This window comes from Malaclemys terrapin, chromosome 4, assembly GCF_027887155.1.
Source record: "Malaclemys terrapin pileata isolate rMalTer1 chromosome 4, rMalTer1.hap1, whole genome shotgun sequence".
In the NCBI taxonomy this organism is placed as follows: domain Eukaryota; kingdom Metazoa; phylum Chordata; order Testudines; family Emydidae; genus Malaclemys; species Malaclemys terrapin.
In genome coordinates, this window is record NC_071508.1 from 23,237,226 (window position 1) to 23,257,127 (window position 19,902).

The window sequence follows — 19,902 nt, forward strand, 5'->3', positions numbered from 1 at the left end:
CGCCCCAATAGCGGACGGAGTGCCGCCCCTTAGTATTGGCCGCCCCAAGCACCTGTTTCTTTAGCTGGTGTCTGGAGCCGGCCGTGGTTACCTAGGGAGGTGGTGGAATTTCCATCCTTAGAGGTTTTTAAGGCCTGGCTTGACAAAGCCCTGGCTGGGATGATTTAGTTGGTGTTGGTCCTGCTTTGAGCAGGGGGTGGGACTAGATGATCTCCTGAGGTCTCTTCCAACCCTAATCTTCTATGATTCTCTGAGTCTATGATACACAGGGGTGCCAGGGTTTCCCTCGTGCCGCAGAAGCGGGAGTTGGGGTCTATTGGACTGAGCCAGGACGCCTGGGTTCCACTTCTGCCTCATTGCGTGACCTCAGGCCAGCCACTCTCGGCTGACTGCCAGAGCCTTTGTTCTGGGGAGCCCCAGTTGGAGACACTTGAGGCCTGATAGGAAGTGCCAAATGCCCTCTGCTCAAGCTGCAATCAATGGGCATTGCAGGGGCTCAGCACCCCTGGAACGTCCCGCCTGAGGTGCCTCAGGCTGGGCTCCCAAACCGAGGGTGGTCTCATCGAGGCGGGCTGTTAGCTCGTCCAGGCAGGATCTGTGTGACCAGCGTCCAGCCCGGCAGGGCCCCGCTCTCGGCTGGGGTCTCCAGGGGTACGTCAGCAGCGCAATGAAAACCACGCGCCACAAATCTCAGAGCCTGGGTCAACTGGCTCAGGCTGGGGCTAATAGCAGGGCAGACGTTCCCACTTGGGCGGGAGCCCAGGATCTGAGACCCGGTGAGAGGGGAGGGCTCCAGTCCGAGTGGGAACGTCCACACTGCTGTTGTTAACCCCAGAGCATGACCCCACAAGCCTGAGCCCATTGTCCCAGGCTCTGAGACATACTGTCATGGGGGGAGGGGGGTTCAGTGTAGATGTACCCCTAGGTGAAATACAAATACTAATGGCCTCAATCGCTTTGTGCCTCAGTTTCCTCACCTGACTTACCCATGGGGAGTGAGGTAAACTAGCCCATGTTTGTGGATGGGGCATCTGGGATGTAATTCAGACGTATCCTCATTAAAGGGGGCCGGTTGTCCAACTCCAAGTCTTACCCCTCCCTTTTGCTCAGGAGTTAACTCAGAAATTGGGGAGAGGCAGGTCCCACGGGGCAGGAAACCGGTTCCGAGAGCTTCAGGCCAGAAGGGACCGCGGTGACCAGCCTGCCTGGCCTCCTGCATCGCCCCGGATGGAGACTGTCTCCCAGTGATTCCTGCATCCAGCCCATGACTCCTGGCAGAGTTGGGGCCTGCTTCTGAGCCCGTCCCAGCTGATCTCCGTGCAAGATTCCAAGTGATGGTGAATGCACCCCACCCTGGTGCGTTGTTCCACTGGCTAAGGGCCTTTTACCGGTGAAAAAGGGCCTCTTATGTTTAGCCTGAATGTCTTCAGCTTCCAGCCACCGAGTCTCCCCTTGGCTCGCCCCGTAGCACGAGCTTTGCAGGACACCCGCGACCTGCTGATCTCATTCCAGTTGACTCCCAGGAACAGCTCTCTCTGTGCAGCCAGACCCCCTCCTCCCCCCGCCCGACAGGCTGTTCCCACTTCCTGCCCCACAATGGGGCTTTGTCGGGGCCTCCCAGCGCCTCACTGGGCTCATGTGACCAAGGGAATCAACCTCCACCCAGGGACATCAAAGCACTGGCTCTGCGCCTAGGTGTCCCGTGCCCTGGGGACTGGCTGCGGTTCAGTGGGGGAGGTGGGCGATGGGTGGCTCAGGGGGTCGCTGGCCTCCAGCCCGGTCTAGTGCGTTCCCCACTGGGCTGGTCAGCAGGGAGGAAAAAGCTTCCCACTCTCTACGTGCCTGGGATCAGCTCTTGGTTCAGGCCAGCTCAAGTCTAAGCTGACACTCACCTATCGGTGCCAACTGCCCAGCACTGCTGTGTCCCTCGGGGCAGGGGAGAGACCGAGCTGGACTGTCATGGATACACAGGAGACCCTCCACTGAGGCTGCTGGACACAGCCAGACCCAGTGGTTCTCTCTGGTGTCTCCCTGCGTCCTGGCCTGGATGCCGCAGCGAGGGCAGGCTGCTGCTGGCTAAATGACTCCAGCCCTGTCAGGGAGGCAAAGGGGGAGAGCTCTGAGGGGGTCTCAGGAGATTGGGTCATTGTGAGGGGCCTGGGCTGGAAATAGGCCCAGAAATCAAACCCACCCCAAGCCCATCAGGAGGCGACGGCTGGGGCCGTGTGAAACGTGCTACACAAGCGCAGGTTGGATTCTCCTCCCAGAGACGTGATGGAGAAACTGACTCCCAGCTAACATTTTCCAGGCAAGGGATCCTGCAAATGAGGCCAAACCATGTCTGCACTGCAGGGGCATTAAAAGCTCTGCTGCATGGGCCCTTGTGCTTTGTAGCATGGCCCCAGCCGGCATGGCAGGAGCTCTCTTGTGCTAACAGAGACAGCGCAGACGCTCTGCCCTTGGTTGGCGAGCCTCGATCATCCGGACATCCGCAGCAGCCCGCCAGTGAGGACACCGGCCCGTCGCCGCTGGACAGCGAGGACCACACCTAATACAGTGAGAACCTGCTCGGCTTTCCCCTTCCCCGTGTGTTCCTTTCTACCCCCCACCGTCTTCCTCCTGTCCTCTCTCTCTCTCTCTCTTGGCTTTTCACCTGATGTGAGACCATCAGCACGGCCCAACACCAGCATGACAGGAGAAGACAGTCCCCCCCCGGCTCTGCCCTGCCAGCGAAGGAGAGGGACCAGACCAGCCAGATGACACCCCAGCCTGGGGAAGTGAGCTGGGAGGAGGCCGACCTGCCAGCCCAGGTATCAGCCAGTGACTTGTATCCTGAGAAGGTGGTGGAAAGCCGTACTGCCCCACCTTTACTACCCTGTCTCTTCTCCTCCTTCTGCATCGGTCTCTTGGGTCAAAAGCCAGGAAAGTGACCCCCATTCACAGCAATCCGGCTACAGAATGAACCCTTTCCTGTCTGCTAAGAGGGACAGAATAAGCGACTCTAGCCAATGCCCTGTGATACATTGGATCGTTTCTCCTGCAGAACCACTCCGCGTCAATCGCAGAAGGCTTTCGGGTTTGGGTTTGAACCAGTTTCTCTTGTGTCCCCTGATCAATAATTCCCAGCCTTTGGCGTGAACTTTTGAGCGCATTTGCCATGGGACTAATCAGGCCGAGGTCTCTGGACCCCAGACCTGGGGTGGTGACAGGCTCATGTTCACACCTGTGACTGTCTGGGGCCATTCATCCTTTGACATTAACACAACAGCTCCCTGGAAACCCCCACAAACCCGCTCCTTGTCCTGCAAATCCCTCCTTTGCTGTGATGCTGATAACACACTTGACAATGATTCCGACTCTGAGCTCAGCCAGGGTGACCAGATGCACTGCACTTAATCCCTAACACAAGCCCCACCAATGTCTCTCCTATCTTGCCTTTCTGCCTTTCTACTCTGCGACGCTCCTTCGGTTTCCTTGGCCAGCGACGTTGCCTGTGGAGAAAACATGATGATCATCTTGTGTCCAGTGGGGTTCTGTGGCATGACCCCCAAGGCCAGGGCCACTGTAGCTGCTGTCTACATGATCCTAGTGACCAACATCTACCTGATCTTTGAGGTTGGCACGAGCAATGACGGACATGGCACAAATCAAGCCCTTCAACTTAACCGCTTCGCTCCTGTATAATTCTGTACACATTTACAGCTCTATTGGGTTGCATTGTTTGTGCATCTGTGAGGACGCTCTGGCTTCTGAGGCTCAAAGCAAAGAGCTGAGGAAGGAAAGTTCCCATTAACAGCATACCTCGGAAACAACTAGCCAGGGTGCATTGGTTTCACCCGTGGCTGCTTCTGACCTGTTCCTTAAAAAGGGGACTATAAAATAAACCCAGGTAAATCTTGGAGAAGCAGAGGTGTAGGAAGATTCAAGTATTTCCCCCAGCACAGCCCAGATCGCAACTGAAGGCACTCAGAACACGGTGACACAGTGAATACGACAGCTATTCAAATCAGTACCTTCCCTCCCCCTCCACAGCCAGTTTCCCCAAGCGAACCGTTCTTGCTAATTCTCTGGTCCTCGCTCAGTTCATATTCCAGGACTCAGCAGGTCAGGGACACTCATGGATGTGCCCATAAGACATCAAAAAAGTCTACTGGCAAGACATCAAGTAAGGCAGGAACTCAGATTCCACCCTGCTTCTGGCCTCTGCAGATGCTTACGCCCTTTGCCTTTGTTGTATTTGATCTCTTCCCTTCTGGCAGGAAGAGGAGACTGAGGTCAGAGCTCAGTCTGGTTCCTGGCCACGTGACTGTTGTTTACAAACTTTGGGTTGTAAAAAATAACCTGATGTGCCACCAGGGGGCACCAGTAGCTTGGGAAGTTCCGCAGAAGAGAAGGTGCAAACCCGTCCCTTGTCATCAACCGTTAAATTAAAAACAAAAAATGCAGCCCGGCAGAAGCAAAACAAACCCTCAACAACAAACTGTGATTTTTTTTTTTTTTTTGAAACTCAACGGCCCTACCCTGAATATGCCTTCCCGGTCAGAAAGAATGTCTGCCGCCAGCAGCACAAGGCAGCTCTGGTTATTTGTCCCCCACGCAGATCCCTGCACCCCTGCTCCAAGGTCAAACACTCCTCCCTGGGTCTGCAGCTCCCCCCTCCCCAAAGATTTGACTCAGGTGCCTTTGGGCAGCAGAGGAAAGGGAGCCAGCTGTAAGCAGATCTCCCGCAGATCCTATTTCACAACATTCATCCCGTGACAAAACACAACTTTCCAATGAAATGAATAATTTAGCGAGATGGCGGAGACAGCAGCTTCTCCTCTTGATCCACTCCCCACACTGGATGTCCATCCAGCCTCACAGAAAGAAACTGTACAAGAGCCCTCTTCTTTATCCTTGGGGCGGCGGGGGCAAAACATCCCCTCCCCCTGCATTCTAGCTGCTAGATTAGATTAGGATCCAGCATCTAAGCAGCCATGGCTGCAGACAGGTTTAACTCAATCTTTCCCCATCCATGAGGTGAGGCAGATCCTGTTTGCACCACCCCAGGAGGGTGGAATACCAGCCAGATCCCTCCTGAAATGCTACAAATATGATGGACCTAGAGAAAACCAAACCATTGGAACCAGAGTCCAACTTTCTCCTCTCATTGCTAACAGGGACTCCAAAGATTGATGCTGGTGAGTTCACATCCAATTTCTGCCCTGTGCCCCCCCGCTGTCCCCTGTGTGACATGGGCAGCTACCACCAGTGCCTGTGATTAACACCCAACAAAAGGGCAAACACATTTGTGAAATGCTTTTTGGATACAAGGCAGGGAGGAAAACCCCAACGGTATCAAAGCTGCAGATCATACAACAGTATATGGAGGAGGGATAGCTCAGTGGTTTGAGCATTGGCCTGCTAAACCCAGGGTTGTGAGTTCAATCCTTGAGGGGGCCACCTAGGGATCTGGGGCAAAATTGGTACTTGGTCCTGCTAGTGAAGGCAGGGGGCTGGACTCGATGACCTTTCAAGGTCCCTTCCAGTTCTAGGAGATAGGATATCTCCATTAATTTAATTTAATTTAATATTTAGCAAATGACAATGGCAGGGGGAGGAGGGAACAAAACATTCCCTGGCTGGGAAGTTACTGAACGTTTACAGGCAGGAACAACCCATTTCAGAGAGGAATTTCCCTGGCTTCCCTCCCTACGCAGATAAAATAGAAGGGGATGGAAATAGACACTCACCATCAAAATCAGTGTACACTGTGTCCTTGAGTAATGCCCCAGACCCAAAATCTATCAGTTTCAGTTCCCCGCTGTTCAGATCAATCAGGATGTTCTCGTCCTTGATATCCCGGTGCGATACCCCACAGCTATGACAGTGCCGAACCGCCTCCAGGACTTGGCGGAAAAAGCTGCGGGCCAGCTCCTCAGGGAGAGCACCCCGCTCCGTGATGAAGTCAAACAGGTCCTGCACAGGATCCGGTCGCTCCAAAACCAAGACAGCTGTCCGGTCTCTCAAACCAGTCCAAGAGCCGAATGACCCCGCGGAAGCCTGAGCCCACTTTCTTCAGGAGCAGGATCTCCACGGGCACTCTGCTCCCGCCAGGCTGCACAGAGAGAGAAAGGAGATCTCCATCAGAGGCAGGCAAATCGACCCACAAAGTCAAGAGCTACCTACAACACCGGCTGCAACCTTAACTACAGAGCCATGACCATGCAATGCAGAGCCACAGCAGATATTCCTGCCCTAGACACTTACCAGCTCTCCCCAGTCAGAAATCCGGTCCCGGGCCACGTGCTTGATGGCTACCTAGAACACAAACAGAACCAGACAGACAATCTGAATCAGGTCAGGCAACCCCAGAAAGAGGGGAGGCAAACAAGGGACCAATGGAAGGGATGCAAGATGGTGGTTATGCCAGGGCACAGCAAAGGAGATGTAACTGGGTAAGGGACGCAAAGGTGGAGATCAATAGAGCAGCGTGCATGGGGAGCGGGCTGCAGGGGTGGGGGTGGGGGTCACTGTCCAGGCTTTACTCACCGGGGCGCCGTCCGACAGGCGGGTGCCCAAGTAGACAGAACCAAAGCCACCACTGCCCAGCAGTGGGCCCACCTGGTACAGCTTCTCCAGGGGCTCCTTGTCCTTCCCTGCAGGCAGAGAGGCAGAGACACCGGGATCAGAACCAGCTGTGTCCTCAAAAGACCCGGCCAACCCTCCAAACCACAGCAACCCCACATCCCTCCTCAGAACGACCTCCCTCCCTGAACTGAACCAGCCTCACATCCCTCCCCAGACCAAACTGGATCAGATCCCCCAGCCCTCCTCAGACCGAACCCCCCAAACCGGACCAGACCCACATCCCTCCCCCGAACCGAACCAGACTCCTCTCTGAACCTACCCCTCTCGAACCGAACCTCCCCAATGCCCAGCAGGACGGGGCTCCTCCCGAACTGAACCCGGACCGCTCTGGGGCACCCCACTCCGGAGTCACCCCTTGCTGTCGAACCGAACCCAACCGGGCCTCACCTGGCTGTAGCTTGGCCGGGTGCAGCTCCCCGCCGGACCCAGAGCACAGGTGGGCCAGCGAATTGATCTTGGAGAGCAGCATCCCCGCCCCGTCCCCTTGCTCCAGGGCCGGGACCGGGACTGGAACCGGAACCGGCACCGCCCGAACAGAACCGGGCGCCAGTGGCTCGGCTCGCAGCCCCGCCGGGTCGGAACCAAGGGGGTGGGGTCCGGGCTAGTGCGGGAGGGGCGGAGGCCGGGGGGAAGGGAGGGGATGCGAATGGGAGCAAGAGGGGGGAGGAGTCGGGGGAAGGGGAGAATATGGCGCGGGGGGGGGATGGGGCAGAGACTGAGGGGGATGAAAGGGGGGGGAAGAGGGAGAGAACACAAATGCTGCAAAGCCAGGCACCCAACGCCGGGGCATGCCAAAGTGAAAGTTTCCTAGGCATCCTTAACGCTGTCCCTGGCCTGGCTGCATTATTCGCCAGCTTTTCAAGCCCCCAGCACTCACGATGGGTGCCAAAGTTTCCTGAGAGCTCAGCTCCCGTGTAGACATCTAAGGAGGGGGCCAGGTTTGCAGACGTGCTCAGGGCCTGGCATCCCATTGAGAACCATGGCCTCTGCTTTTGGGTGTCTAAATGGAAGCTGAGCTCCTTTGAAAATGGACCCTGTTATACGATGTTTAATGACATGATCCCCTTGTGGGAGCTCAGAGCCGCTGAAAATCGGGTCCTAAGTCTCCCAAGGTGGCCACTTTTGAAAATTTGGACCCAGGTTTATTTCTCCTACCTCGTTTTATAAGTAAATGAGAAGGGATGGTTTGGCTGCTAAAGCAAAGAGCTGGCCGCTGGGCCTCCTGGGCTCTCTGTCATAACCTTCATCTGTGCGCTGGCCTCGAGTTTGTTCCTTTGAGTCAATCAAGGCAGCTAAGACCTTTGTGAAGGCCAGTCTGGACCCTCCCTAAACCAGTGAGACTCAGACTAAGGCTTGCAAGCCGCAGGTGATTCTTTAATGGGTCTCCCGCGGCTCTTTGCAGCACATGATGTTAAAACACTGTGTGATTGAATTATTAGTCAATCTAAGTTATTAACGAGTCAGGATGCTTTTACTATGTTATTAACCTATTGAGTTATTGACTTGCACTAAGTTATTTGCTGTGAGAATAATATATATATTGCCCCATCATTCACACAACTGTGGCTCTTTTGGGTAATGTTGATTGCTAATTTGGCTCCTGAACTACTGAGGTCTGAGTATCACTGCCCTAAACTTTTGTTACAGGCTGATAACAAACTCTGCAGTAAACAAATATTTGCAATTCTGCAACATGTATTTGAGGAGCATTCAAACTAGCCTGTGCAGACATATATTAATTACTGTGAGATAATTAGCAATCAATTTATTCAAGGTTAAAACTCAAGTGTCAACTTGTCCGTCTGACTGTGGGCAAGTCACTTCCCCGCCTTGTGCCTCAGTTTCCCCATCTGTAAAGTGGGGATAATAGTACAGACCTGTGCCCAGAGGAGTCGAGAAGATTCCTTCAATACTCTCAAAAGTGCTGTGAGGACCTGAGAAGGAAGGTGTTCTAGGTGGGCAAAATACTAATATTTGTGTAAAAATTCAAGAAGAGAATGGGTCTGATTCTCCATTTCCCTGCACCATGCGTGGTCACTTACACCAGGGCTAAGTGAGCAGAAAGTCAGTATAAACTGCTGGCAGGCTGCTTTGCTTGCATCGTTTGCCCACTGTGCGTGAGTCTGAATGATTTACACAAGGTGTAAGGTGAAGGAGAATGGCCTCCAGTCTTTCTCTTTCACATTCAAGTGAGGCCAGGAAGTGTCTTTTTTAAAGTTAGACAGAGATTCCTAGGACCAGATTTTCTAGGGCTCAGCAGACACGACTGGGGTCAGATTTTCAGAAGAGCCAAGCACTGAGCACATGAAAATCTGGCTCTTACTTTCGGTGCCTAAACGGGACATGCTAACACCAGAGGGCAGTACAATTCTACAGCTGATAAGAAGCCAGGCCACCTACACCACCCTGCGTTATACACCTTACAGAGCTTCTCTTTTCTCCTGAACCAGCCACCCCCTAGGTGCCAGCAGGAGCCTCCCAGCTGGAAGTGGGCCAAAGACAAAGGCCAACTTTCGATTCTGAACAAGACTGAAAGTGAAGGGACAAGAATCAGTTCTCCCTCCTGTGCCCAGCCAAGCAGGGGAAGGAACTTAAAGCCAAGTGAAAGTTGAAAGTTAATTTTGTAGCTCCCAGCTGCAGCGAGATCAGCCCCTCCAAGGCAGGGGCAAAGTGGGGGGCATGTGTGCTGTCTCTTGAGTCCTATTAGAACAGAAAGGTTCAGAGTTTCATACTTCCATAGCCTTTAAAGTCAGAGGGGACCATTAGATTACCCAGTCCAGTGGTTCTCAAACTTTTGTACCGGTGACCCCTTTCAGATAGCAAGTCTCTGAGTGTGACCCCCCTTATAAATTAAAAACACTTTTTATATATATTTAACACCATTCTAAATGCTGGAGGCGAAACAGGGTTTGGGATGGAGGCTGACAGCTCGCGACCCCCCATGTAATAACCTCGCGACCTCCTGAGGGGTCCCGACCCCCAGTTTGAGAACCTCTGACCTAGTCTGACCTCCTCTATATCATGAGTTCACAACTTTTTTCTTTCTGAGGCCCCCACAACATGCTATAAAAACTCCTCGGCCCACCTGTGCCACAGAGGTACAAAAATAAAAAAACAGATTTTTTTTTTTTTTAACTTACTTGGTGTGAAACGCGTTGCTGGTACTGACCCACAGGCTGGGTGGCCCGCTGAGGTGAGTAAAAGGGTGGAGGTAGCGCTCCCTTCCCCGAGTCCCGCCGCCTGGGGCAGATCCCCTTGAAACCTGCTCACGGCTACCCAGGGGGCTGCAGATCCCTAGTTGGGAATCACTGCCCAGAGAATTGCAGTTACTCTTGTACTGAGTCCAATAACTTGTGTTTGGCTAAAGCATGTCTTCCAGAAGGCACCCAGGCCTGATTGGACAACATCAAGAGATGGAATATCCACCCCGTCCCTTGGCCGTTGGTGCCAATTGTTACCAGATGTGCCCATTACTTTGGGGTATGGTCATTTATTCGGGTTACTCCTCTGGGGAAGGGGGTTCTGTAATCCTGTCAATGTACTGCTTGTGTCACTTGTGTTTACATATGGAGCTCTACTTCTCCCTTCTGCAAGTCCCCTCCCAATGGAGCTATCTTGCAGGACCTAGGGTCCCTAAGGCTAGGTTACTCCCACCCCAGAACCGGATGAACACCCACACACCCACACTTACATTAACAGAGCAAGTCTGAGCGGACCGGGTCAATCAGCACTGTCAAGCTGACCCTTTATATGTCTCTGGGCTCACTGGGCTGGAGGAAGCAGCACTTTCAAGCTGTCTCTCCTTATATGCCCCTGGGCTCCATGGACTGGGTCAAGCAGCACTTTCAAGCTGTTACCCTTATGCGTCCCAAATTCAGCACATCCCTATCCCCACTCCCCCAACACAATTGTACTGGCAGTAACCTACTCGATGAGCAAACCCTACAGTATTTTGGGCGCTGCAGGGATCTTTAGAGTAGGTAAAAGAAGCGTTGCTGTAGAGTGAATGGGGCAAGCTAAAAACACAAACGAGTAAAGTTCAGCAAGAGAGAGAGAAGCAACCAACTTAACCATAGAAGTTATTTATTGAATAATAGTGATAACTACACAAGGACTAAACCAACATAACATACATAATTAAAGGCTAATACCTAAGGTAGACAAGAAAACAGAGAGAGAGAGAGAGAGAGAGAGAGAGAAGGGGGTCTCACCGCTCCCTGAAGCTTGAACTGGTCGGGGTTCCCAGATGATGGTGGTAGCTGAGGGTTCTGAATGCTGGAGACAGGCAGAGCCCCCAGCACGATCAGTCAGGAGATGGAGTTCCAGTGGAACTGATGCATAGTTTGGATCTAAGCATCAGAACCCTGACTAGATGGTGAGTAGGGATTTTTGTAGAGAAAATACAATGGTTTAAGGGAGAACACTAGATTTGTTTATAGGTAAGCTGATGACTCAAGGGTTTTCTTTAGACTAGACAATAGGAGCTGATCACTCTGGGCTATGGGTGGTGTTTTCTTCCAGGGAGCTCACAATACAACTAGGCTGCTTCAGTATTTGGATATCAATTAAGGATTCATTACTAGAATTGGTCTGATAACTGCTGAGCTGGGTGTGTGTGCAGGCGTAGGTTCATTAGCATCTGGAGCAGAGATTCCCAGGATGCAGTGCTTCCCTGCTTTTTCTGGTCCCAGAATTCAGTGTGGTTCTGTTCTCCATTCTGGATGTAAATTGACATGTCTTCCTGTCCCATCTTTCATGCAGATGAGGCTAGAGGAGTTGTCTCTGCTCTCCATTCTGTATGCTAATGGAGATGTCTTAATCTTGTCACCCTTGTCAGGAAGGGTCTAGGTGTGTCTCCCAACACCCTTCACTGCTCTCTGCAAGTTTTCTTCCTCTGATGGGTTTTGGTTTAAGCAGAGGCGGGGGGGGGGGTGTCTTTCATGAGTCAGGCTGGATACTGCACCCTGGTTCCCCAGGAACACAGAGGTGTCTGGTATCAAGTCCCCCCGTTGATGGGGTGCTTGCGCTGAGCGAGTATCCACATCACATCCTTGCTCCGTGGTACCGGGTCTGATCTTCCATCCATTGCAGCCGCCGCATCAGTGGTTGTATCCAATAAACCAGCAGAAGCAGACCAATTGCTAGTATAATTTGGGAACCAATGATCACCACAATGGGGTGAAGCATGATATTCAAAAGACCTGTTGCACTGGGGCTCCACCCAAGCAAAATCCCCCACCAAGAGTGATGGCCTGTGTTTTTACCTTAATGGCAATGAGACCCATTCCCAGTGAAATGAGGGAAACCTCCTTGTAGAGCTCAGGATAGGCATTTAAATGTTGTACAGTTCATATAGGCACAGTAAACTTAATATCACAACTAACAATGGTGGTTACATTATAGAAACAGCGATTAACATAAGGCACCATGGGTTGGACCCAATGTCCATTAATTAATACAATATTACATCTTGTCCTTACACACACACACACACACGCTTTACCAACATAGACAATAACAGACCCCTCTTCCTGGATAACATCTAAGGAACATTGAGACTTATTCCCAGGTTACCCATTCATCCCAACCCTTATGGCTAGTTCCAATCAAGGGAGCACATGCAGGTGCAATGTGAATTTAAACCAAATTGCTAGCATGAGCTTGTCACAATGTGTGCCCCTTTAATGGAACTACCCAGTCTGGGGGACCTTGCTGAGTCAGGTCATGTCCAGCTAAAGTCCAGTTCAGCAGTTCCCAGTTTATGAGGAACCGTGTGATATTCTTGCCTGCTAGTGTGATCAGAGACAGCTGCAGTTCCTCTCCGGGTAACAGAGGTGTCTGAGTTCCAATGACAATGATGACAGGTAGGGGCATGGTTGTTCCCCAAACAGCGGAGGAAACCAGGGCTACCCTGCACCTTCCGGCACCCAGGAGGCTGTCACTGGGTGTGTTTGAGGGTGTATGTCCTGTTTGAGACCACAACGGCTTACAGAAGAATGGGGTGGAGTCTGGAGTGGTCTTAGTTTCATAACAAAAATTGAGTGACTCTCCGGTGGCACTCTGAGTGCAATTGGCAATGCTTTTCCAGGGGCAACCTGAGGAGTTGCCAACAGCGTAGAACTGGTAGCGATGCTGCAGGGCCAGGGGGTTGCTCCCAGTCCCATAGAATCCATACATGTGGTACAGCAATTTTACTTTCTGGGCTCCAGCTGGCAGGCACCTCCAGAGGTTCAGAGGGATCACAGATACAGCATAGAGCCTGGACAGCATCAGACTTCAGACACCTCTGAACAGCAGGGTGCTGGTGCACCGGTGAGATGTCATGGCTCATGTACGGGACCTGTGAGGGGAGAAGAGACAAAAACTTCCCACACTCCCCCTGTATATACTGGGAGAGACAGGGACCAATATTACAGGGTGAACATGAAGCAGTGACCTACGTGAGGGTGGCCATAATAAGTTAAGGACTTTTCTGGACTTTTCCTGTCTCAACATCGGGGTAGGCACTGACCAGCCCACTCGATGCATATTTGCCAACGGCTCAAAGCCGTTCCTTCTTGCTGGCCAAGAAGGGTGGCCAACAGGATGGAGAAGACAGTCTAGAGGGTCAGGTGGTTTATCCTTCCATTCTTTGAGCTGTGAAGAATGAAAACATTTCCGCCAGGGTTTTCCATTTCTCCCATTCAGGATTTCTACCTGACACACACTGGGGCTGGCCCGATTCACAACAGAGCTGCAGCCATCCCAGGTGTGTGTAAAGAGCTGCTTAGCAGTGACAGAGGCAGTGTTGGTTTTAGCAGGGATGGCTTCCACCCTGGATTTTTCTAAAACAAAGTCAGTGGATTCATACACAGCTGAGAAACTTGGCAGCTAGAAACTGAACCAAATTCCTCAGCACCTACACTGTTGCTTGCTACAGGCAAGGATTCACTCTGAGCTAACTCAATCAACCCACTTCCACACCCTTCAGTTGCAGCAAACTGCTTGCAAAAGCTAGCATGAGGTTTTACTCCTTCAGAAGAACTTTTAGGCAATAATTCATTTTCCCCAGAAATGTTGTCCTTTCCCTTTGCAGCTAGGGGTTGCTCTAGAGAAACATCTTCCTGAGCATCTTTCTGGGTTTCACTTGAGTCCAGAACGACTTCTGAGACAACTGACATATCCTCAATCAGCATAAACTGAGAGGCACATTCTGTCTGCTCCTCAGACAGAAGATTGGAGACAAACTCTTCCCCAGCAGATAAAGTAACATTCTTAACAGTCACCAGGTTTGGAATTTCTTCCCCTTTGTACCCAGACAAATGTTTGGAGATTAGGGTAGCTCCCTCCATGGGCAAGTCATTACCCCCAACAGACACAGTCCTAAGAACACTTCCTTCCTGGGTTTTAGCTGAGTCCCAGAACCACATCTGGCACAACTGACAAATCATGTCACCGAGAGACAACACAGCTTTGCTCCGGTAGCAGAGGCGCTCATAGCCCTTGGCAAACCACGAATGCACTAAACCTCACAACTTCACAATCAGCAGGAGGTCAGATCAATATCACTAGTCCTGGTTTGCAAAGGGGGAAACTCTGGCACAGCGAGTCCAAAGGTCAATGTTTTCTAAAGCAGCGAACGATTTGGGGCACCTCCAGTAATGGGACACCTTGGTGCCTGATTTTCAGAAGCATGAAGCGCCTGTAAGTGCAGCAGAAGCCAATGGGGGCTGTGAATGCTCAGCATCTCTGCAAATCAGGCATACTTACTGTGGCCCGGGGAACTGAGCCACCCTGAATCTGTGGACATGCTTGAAAATCTGGTCTAAGTGCTCAGGGTCTGCCCCAACTCCCACTGAAGTCTGTGGAAAGATTCCTTTCCATGTCAGCAGTCACTGGATTGGGTCCTTCGCAATCCATCTGTTCCATCCAGGCCTCAGGATAAGGAGATAGAGAAAATTCCCTCTCCCTGGGAATTTTACCTCTGGCTTCTTCACAGATTGGCCCCACGGGCTTTGTTCCTTGGGGAAATTGTTTGGGAATGACTCAGATGAAATCAGCCCTAGTTACAAGACATTCCCCTCCTCCCTGATGGGCTAAGCCAACATCCCAATTACTGCCCCCCAAAGAAAGGTGGTGCCCAGGTTTTAACCCCTTACTTGCCATCTTGCAGTGGGGCAGGAGAGGAAAAGTTTGACTTTAAGGTTTTATTCTGCCCAAATCCTGGTTTTCCCATGAAAGGTGAAATGCACCCCAGGGCAGAGGGCCCACATAGGGCTAGACCGGCAAATGAACGCAGGGACAGATAGTCAAGGACTCAGCACCTGCAACTGGGACATGGTTTTCCAATAACCTCATTCAGGCACCTAAGTTAGGGTCAGATTTCAGCAGTGGCCAGTCCCCAGTGCGCAAACGTGTTGGAAAATCCTGCCCTTAAGGCCTATTTTGAGGACTTAAGTAGTGCCAAGGCCTTGGACGAATGTCACTCTAAAATGATAGCTATGGAGTCCCGCTAGCATGTGCCAATGACGCACATAGAGGAAGGCATGAGCCTAGCAGGACAAATATAGGGCAATACACAGACTGAGGGAGGGGATGAAATGCCACCTGCTGCCTGAGGGGACTGGCTATTCACTCAATAAATAGTCAGCAAGCTCAGGAAAGGCACCAATCAGCAAAGGGAGCCAGGATCCAGCTGTCTGAGGCCAGCTCCCCATTCCTGTGTGACATGAGTTTGGTGGAACTCAGCCCAACTCCCAGCAGCCAGGTATTCACCTCACACAAGCATCACAACCAGCAGCGACTCAGGCCGCATGGTCAGCCGCCTCAGCGGAGAAGGCAAGGCCCTATTGGGACTAAATCCCCCCATCAGGCCTGTCACGGAGTATTGGGGGACTCAGGGCCCTGCACCCCCGGCTTCCTGCGATTCACCATGACTCTCAGCCAGCCAGTAAAGCAGAAGGTTTATTTGGATGACAGGAATACAGTCCAAGACAGGTCTTGCAGGCACAGACAACAGGGCCCCCCTCAGTTAGGTCCAGCTTGGGGTCCCAGGGCATGCCAGCCCACCCCCCTTTGGGGGGTCAGAGCCATCTCTGCCTCCCAGCCATCTCTCCAGCCTCCTTCCAGCTTGCTTCCAGCACTCTGCCTTCAGCGACCCCTCCCACAGCCTTTGTTCAGTTTCCCGGGCTAAGGAGTTGCCTCGCCTTCAACCCCTTCCTGGGTTCTCATGTTACACACTCAGGTATGCGCCCTCGGGCAGATCCCATCCTCCAATGCAGACTATCCCAGCACACTCCCCTGTCAGCATTCACAGACCACAGTGAGAACAGGCCCAGTTCGTCACATCTCTCCCCCCTTCGAGACCGAACTGAGCAGGGTCACTTTAGCCAGTGACCCGGGGAAGTTCGAACCTACCCCCGTTCCCATGGATGCCCCCGCATCCCTCCCATTCCTTGGTGAGAATTACACCAGGCCCCTCCAGTTTCACGCTCCCCCTTAGGTCGGGGTGCTTGATGGCACTCGCAGTTCGCATGTGGGAAGGTTTATGCGGCCTGCGCCCTTTTCCCACCCCCATACCTCTGGGGCTCCAACTGGGCTGTGGTCTTCTCCCAGCGCTCCAGTCTGGAGGTCTGTGCTTTGGGCTCTCTTGGTTTAGAGCCGCCCTTTTTACCTTGGCCACCCTCCGAAAAGGCTCCTCTATGCTGGGCAAGGGTCCTAAAGCTGTTTTCCCCTCGTCCCAGGCCTTCCTCCCCCTCTGACAGGGGTCACAGGATCCGCAGTACTGTCGGACAGTAACAAAGACCCCAGGCCAGTAAAAGCTCCGTAGCAGCCTCTGCTGGGTACGCCAGGTTCCCTGGTGCCCTGAGAGGGGAATGTCATGGGCCCGGCACAGCAGCTGGCGGCGATACTTCTGGGGTACCACCAGCTGCCTCCTGATCCCCCCTGACTCCATTTTCCCTGGGGCAGCCCATTCTCGGTACAGGAACCCCTTCTCCCACAGGAACCTTTTCCGGCCACCTCGTCCCATGGTCTGTACCGCATTGAGGTCGGCCAGGTCCCTTATCTTCCGCAAGGAGGGATCTCTCTGTAACTCGGCCTGGAACTCAGCAGCTGGGACGGGGATGGCCACCTGCTCTTTCTCGCCCGCTGGGTCCGAAGCTGCAGCCTCCCTGAGCCGCGTCCCTGGGCGTTCCCTCCCCACCAGGTTAGGGTCCCGCGCCTCAGGCAAGGCACCCCCCCAAGGCCAGGGCACAGTGCCCCTCGCCGGCTCTGACCGCGGGTCACAACTAAGGCGGTCTGGGGGCTGCTTGGCCAGTCCTCTAGGTCCCCCCCCATCAACACCTCAGTGGGCAAATGGTGGTGCACTCCCACGTCCTTGGGGCCCTCCTTGGCCCCCCATTTCAGGTGTACCCTTGCTACGGGAACCTTGAATGGGGTCCCGCCCACCCCGGTCAGGGTCAGGAAGGTGTTGGGCACCACCCAATCTGGGGCCACCACCTCGGGCCGGGCCAGTGTCACCTCTGCGCCCGTGTCCCAGTAACCATAAACTTTCTTCCCATCCACCTCCAGGGGAACAAGGCACTCGCTCTGCAGGGACAGCCCCGCGCCAACCCTGTAAACGGAGAACTTTGAATCCGGAGCATCTGGCCCCCCAGAGAAGCTGGCCTGGGGCTCTCCTCCCACCTTAGCAGGTGGTACTCTGCCAGCCCCCCTTCCCTGGGAATGCTGCCTCTCGCCGGGCTGGGTCTCTACCCAGTCAACCCTCTGTGGGTTCGGCCTGCTCAGTCTGTCCCTGAGCCTGGGGCACTGGGCCCGTATGTGGCCCTTTTGGCCACAGTGGTAGCAGCCCATGTCCCATGGGTCCCCTTGAGTGGGTCGGATGGTCCTGATGCCGGATGTTCCCCTCTGATGGGGTTTTTCTGTATTTTCCCACGGGGAGGTCCCATGGTGACTCTCTCTCTGCGTTGTGGTGGGATTGCTCCTTTGGGACTCCTCCCTTTTATCTCCTGACCGGCTCTTTACGAACTCATCGGCCAGCCGGCCTGCCTGTCGCGGGTTCTCTGGCTTTCTGTCCACCAACCACAGCCTCAGGTCAGATGGGCACCGCTCATACAGTTGCTCCAGTACCAGCAGTTTGACCAGGTCCTCCTTCGTCTGGGCCCCATCAGCCCACTTGCTGGCGTATCTTTCCATGCGGACGGCTAGTTGCAGATATGAGATCTCAGGGGTTTTATCCTGACTCCGGAACCTTTCCCGGTACATCTCAGGAGTCAGCCCAAACTCACGTAGCAGGGCCTTTTTGAATAGTTCGTAGTCCCCTTTCTCTGCCTCTCCCAGTTGGCGGTACAATGCCACGGCTTTGGGGTCCAGTAAGGGGGTAAGGACCCGGAGTCTGTCCGCGGGATCAACCCGGTGCAGCTCGCAGGCCGTCTCAAAGGCCTCCAGGAAGTCATCCATGTCCTCCCCCTCCTTGTGTGGGGCCAGGATGCACTTATCAAAGCTCCGTGCAGTCCTGGGTCCCCCCTCACTCACCGCAGCCGGGGGTTCGCTGCCCTTCAATCTCGCCAGTTCCAGGTCATGCTGACGCTGTCTCTCATTCTCCTCCCGTTCATGCTGTCTCTGTCTCTCTTTCTCCTCCCGTTCATGCTGTCTCTGTCTCTCTTTCTCCTCCCGTTCATGCTGTCTCTGTTGTTCACGATCCTCCAGCTCTCTCAGTTTTAGCTCTTTCTCCCATTCCAGCCAATTCTGCTCCACGGATGCCGAACGTCGCCGGGAGGATCCTCTGCTGGTCGGCGAGCTTCGCCGGGAGGGTCCCCTGCTGGCCGGGGGGGCCACGGCGCCTTCGGTATTTGCTGGGCTCCTCCCCACCCTTCCCCTAGGCATAGGAAGGAGGGGTCTCGGGAAGCCCTCAGCAGCCGGCTGACCACTCCCAGCTGGGACAGACACTGGGGCCTGCGCTGCATTTGCCAGGCTGCTTCCCTGAGACACAGGGATCAGTTCATTCGCGCGATCTTCCTCCTCCAGCCGGGCAATGAGCTGTGCTTTGGTGAGCCTCCCAATGCGCAGCCGCCTCTGCTTGCACAGCTCCACCAGGTCGCTCTTAAGCCGCTTGGCATACATCTTCCTGCTGGCCACTCACCGGCCTGTGTGCTCACAGCTCCCCACAGTTCCCAGGGGGACCCCTAGTGTGCCAGCCCTTCTCGAGGTCACCGCCTCTCTGCCAGGGTCGAGCTGCAGACTCCTCCGCCCCTGGGACCACTCGCTGCGATCCCCCCGGGGGACCCTGTTACTGCAAAAGTCCTTCTCGCTGGTCACACACTCCCAGGGGTAATAATCGTCTCTCTCCCACTCTTCAGCCGGCCTGGTCCCCGTCAATCCCCCTTCGTTTTACTGCTCCCCAGTCACTTACAGCAGGAAGCGCCGTCCACGGGGTGCAGTAGATCCCACCGCTACCACCAGTTGTCACGGAGTATTGGGGGACTCAGGGCCCTGCACCCCCGGCTTCCTGCGATTCACCATGACTCTCAGCCAGCCAGTAAAGCAGAAGGTTTATTTGGATGACAGGAATACAGTCCAAGACAGGTCTTGCAGGCACAGACAACAGGGCCCCCCTCAGTTAGGTCCAGCTTGGGGTCCCAGGGCATGCCAGCCCACCCCCCTTTGGGGGGTCAGAGCCATCTCTGCCTCCCAGCCATCTCTCCAGCCTCCTTCCAGCTTGCTTCCAGCACTCTGCCTTCAGCGACCCCTCCCACAGCCTTTGTTCAGTTTCCCGGGCTAAGGAGTTGCCTCGCCTTCAACCCCTTCCTGGGTTCTCATGTTACACACTCAGGTATGCGCCCTCGGGTGCCCTCGGGCAGATCCCATCCTCCAATGCAGACTATCCCAGCACACTCCCCTGTCAGCATTCACAGACCACAGTGAGAACAGGCCCAGTTCGTCACAAGGCCCTCCACAGCTGAGTCTCATTGACAGAGTAGGATGGGAGGAAGCTGGCCACGGGCCGAAGCAGAGCAAGAAGGACGGGAGGAAGCCCCCATTAAAAGAACCAGAAGTCCTAAGAGATGACTCCAGCCCTCAGCTCGAAAGCCTCACAGAACCCTGAGGGTGTTCGTCTCCAGCCCAGGTCTGTCACTAGTAAGCACAGAGTGGGGAGGGAATCCTACAAAGTTTATGATAATACTGGTTCTGGGGATAACCATGGTAGGGAGTGAAGGGACGGAATAAAAAGCGTGCGAGCGGTTAGGGAGCTCCCACTGGGGTCAGGTATTTACGGCTGCGGGTGGGGTTTGT

The 19,902-nt window shown here is 53.9% G+C and overlaps 1 pseudogene; it reads right to left on the bottom strand.

Annotated features, from left to right (window-relative positions):
- Positions 1–3,176: 3,176 nt before the first annotated feature.
- On the bottom strand, positions 3,177–7,303 carry LOC128837295 (serine/threonine-protein kinase pim-1-like; annotated as a pseudogene).
- Positions 7,304–19,902: the final 12,599 nt, after the last annotated feature.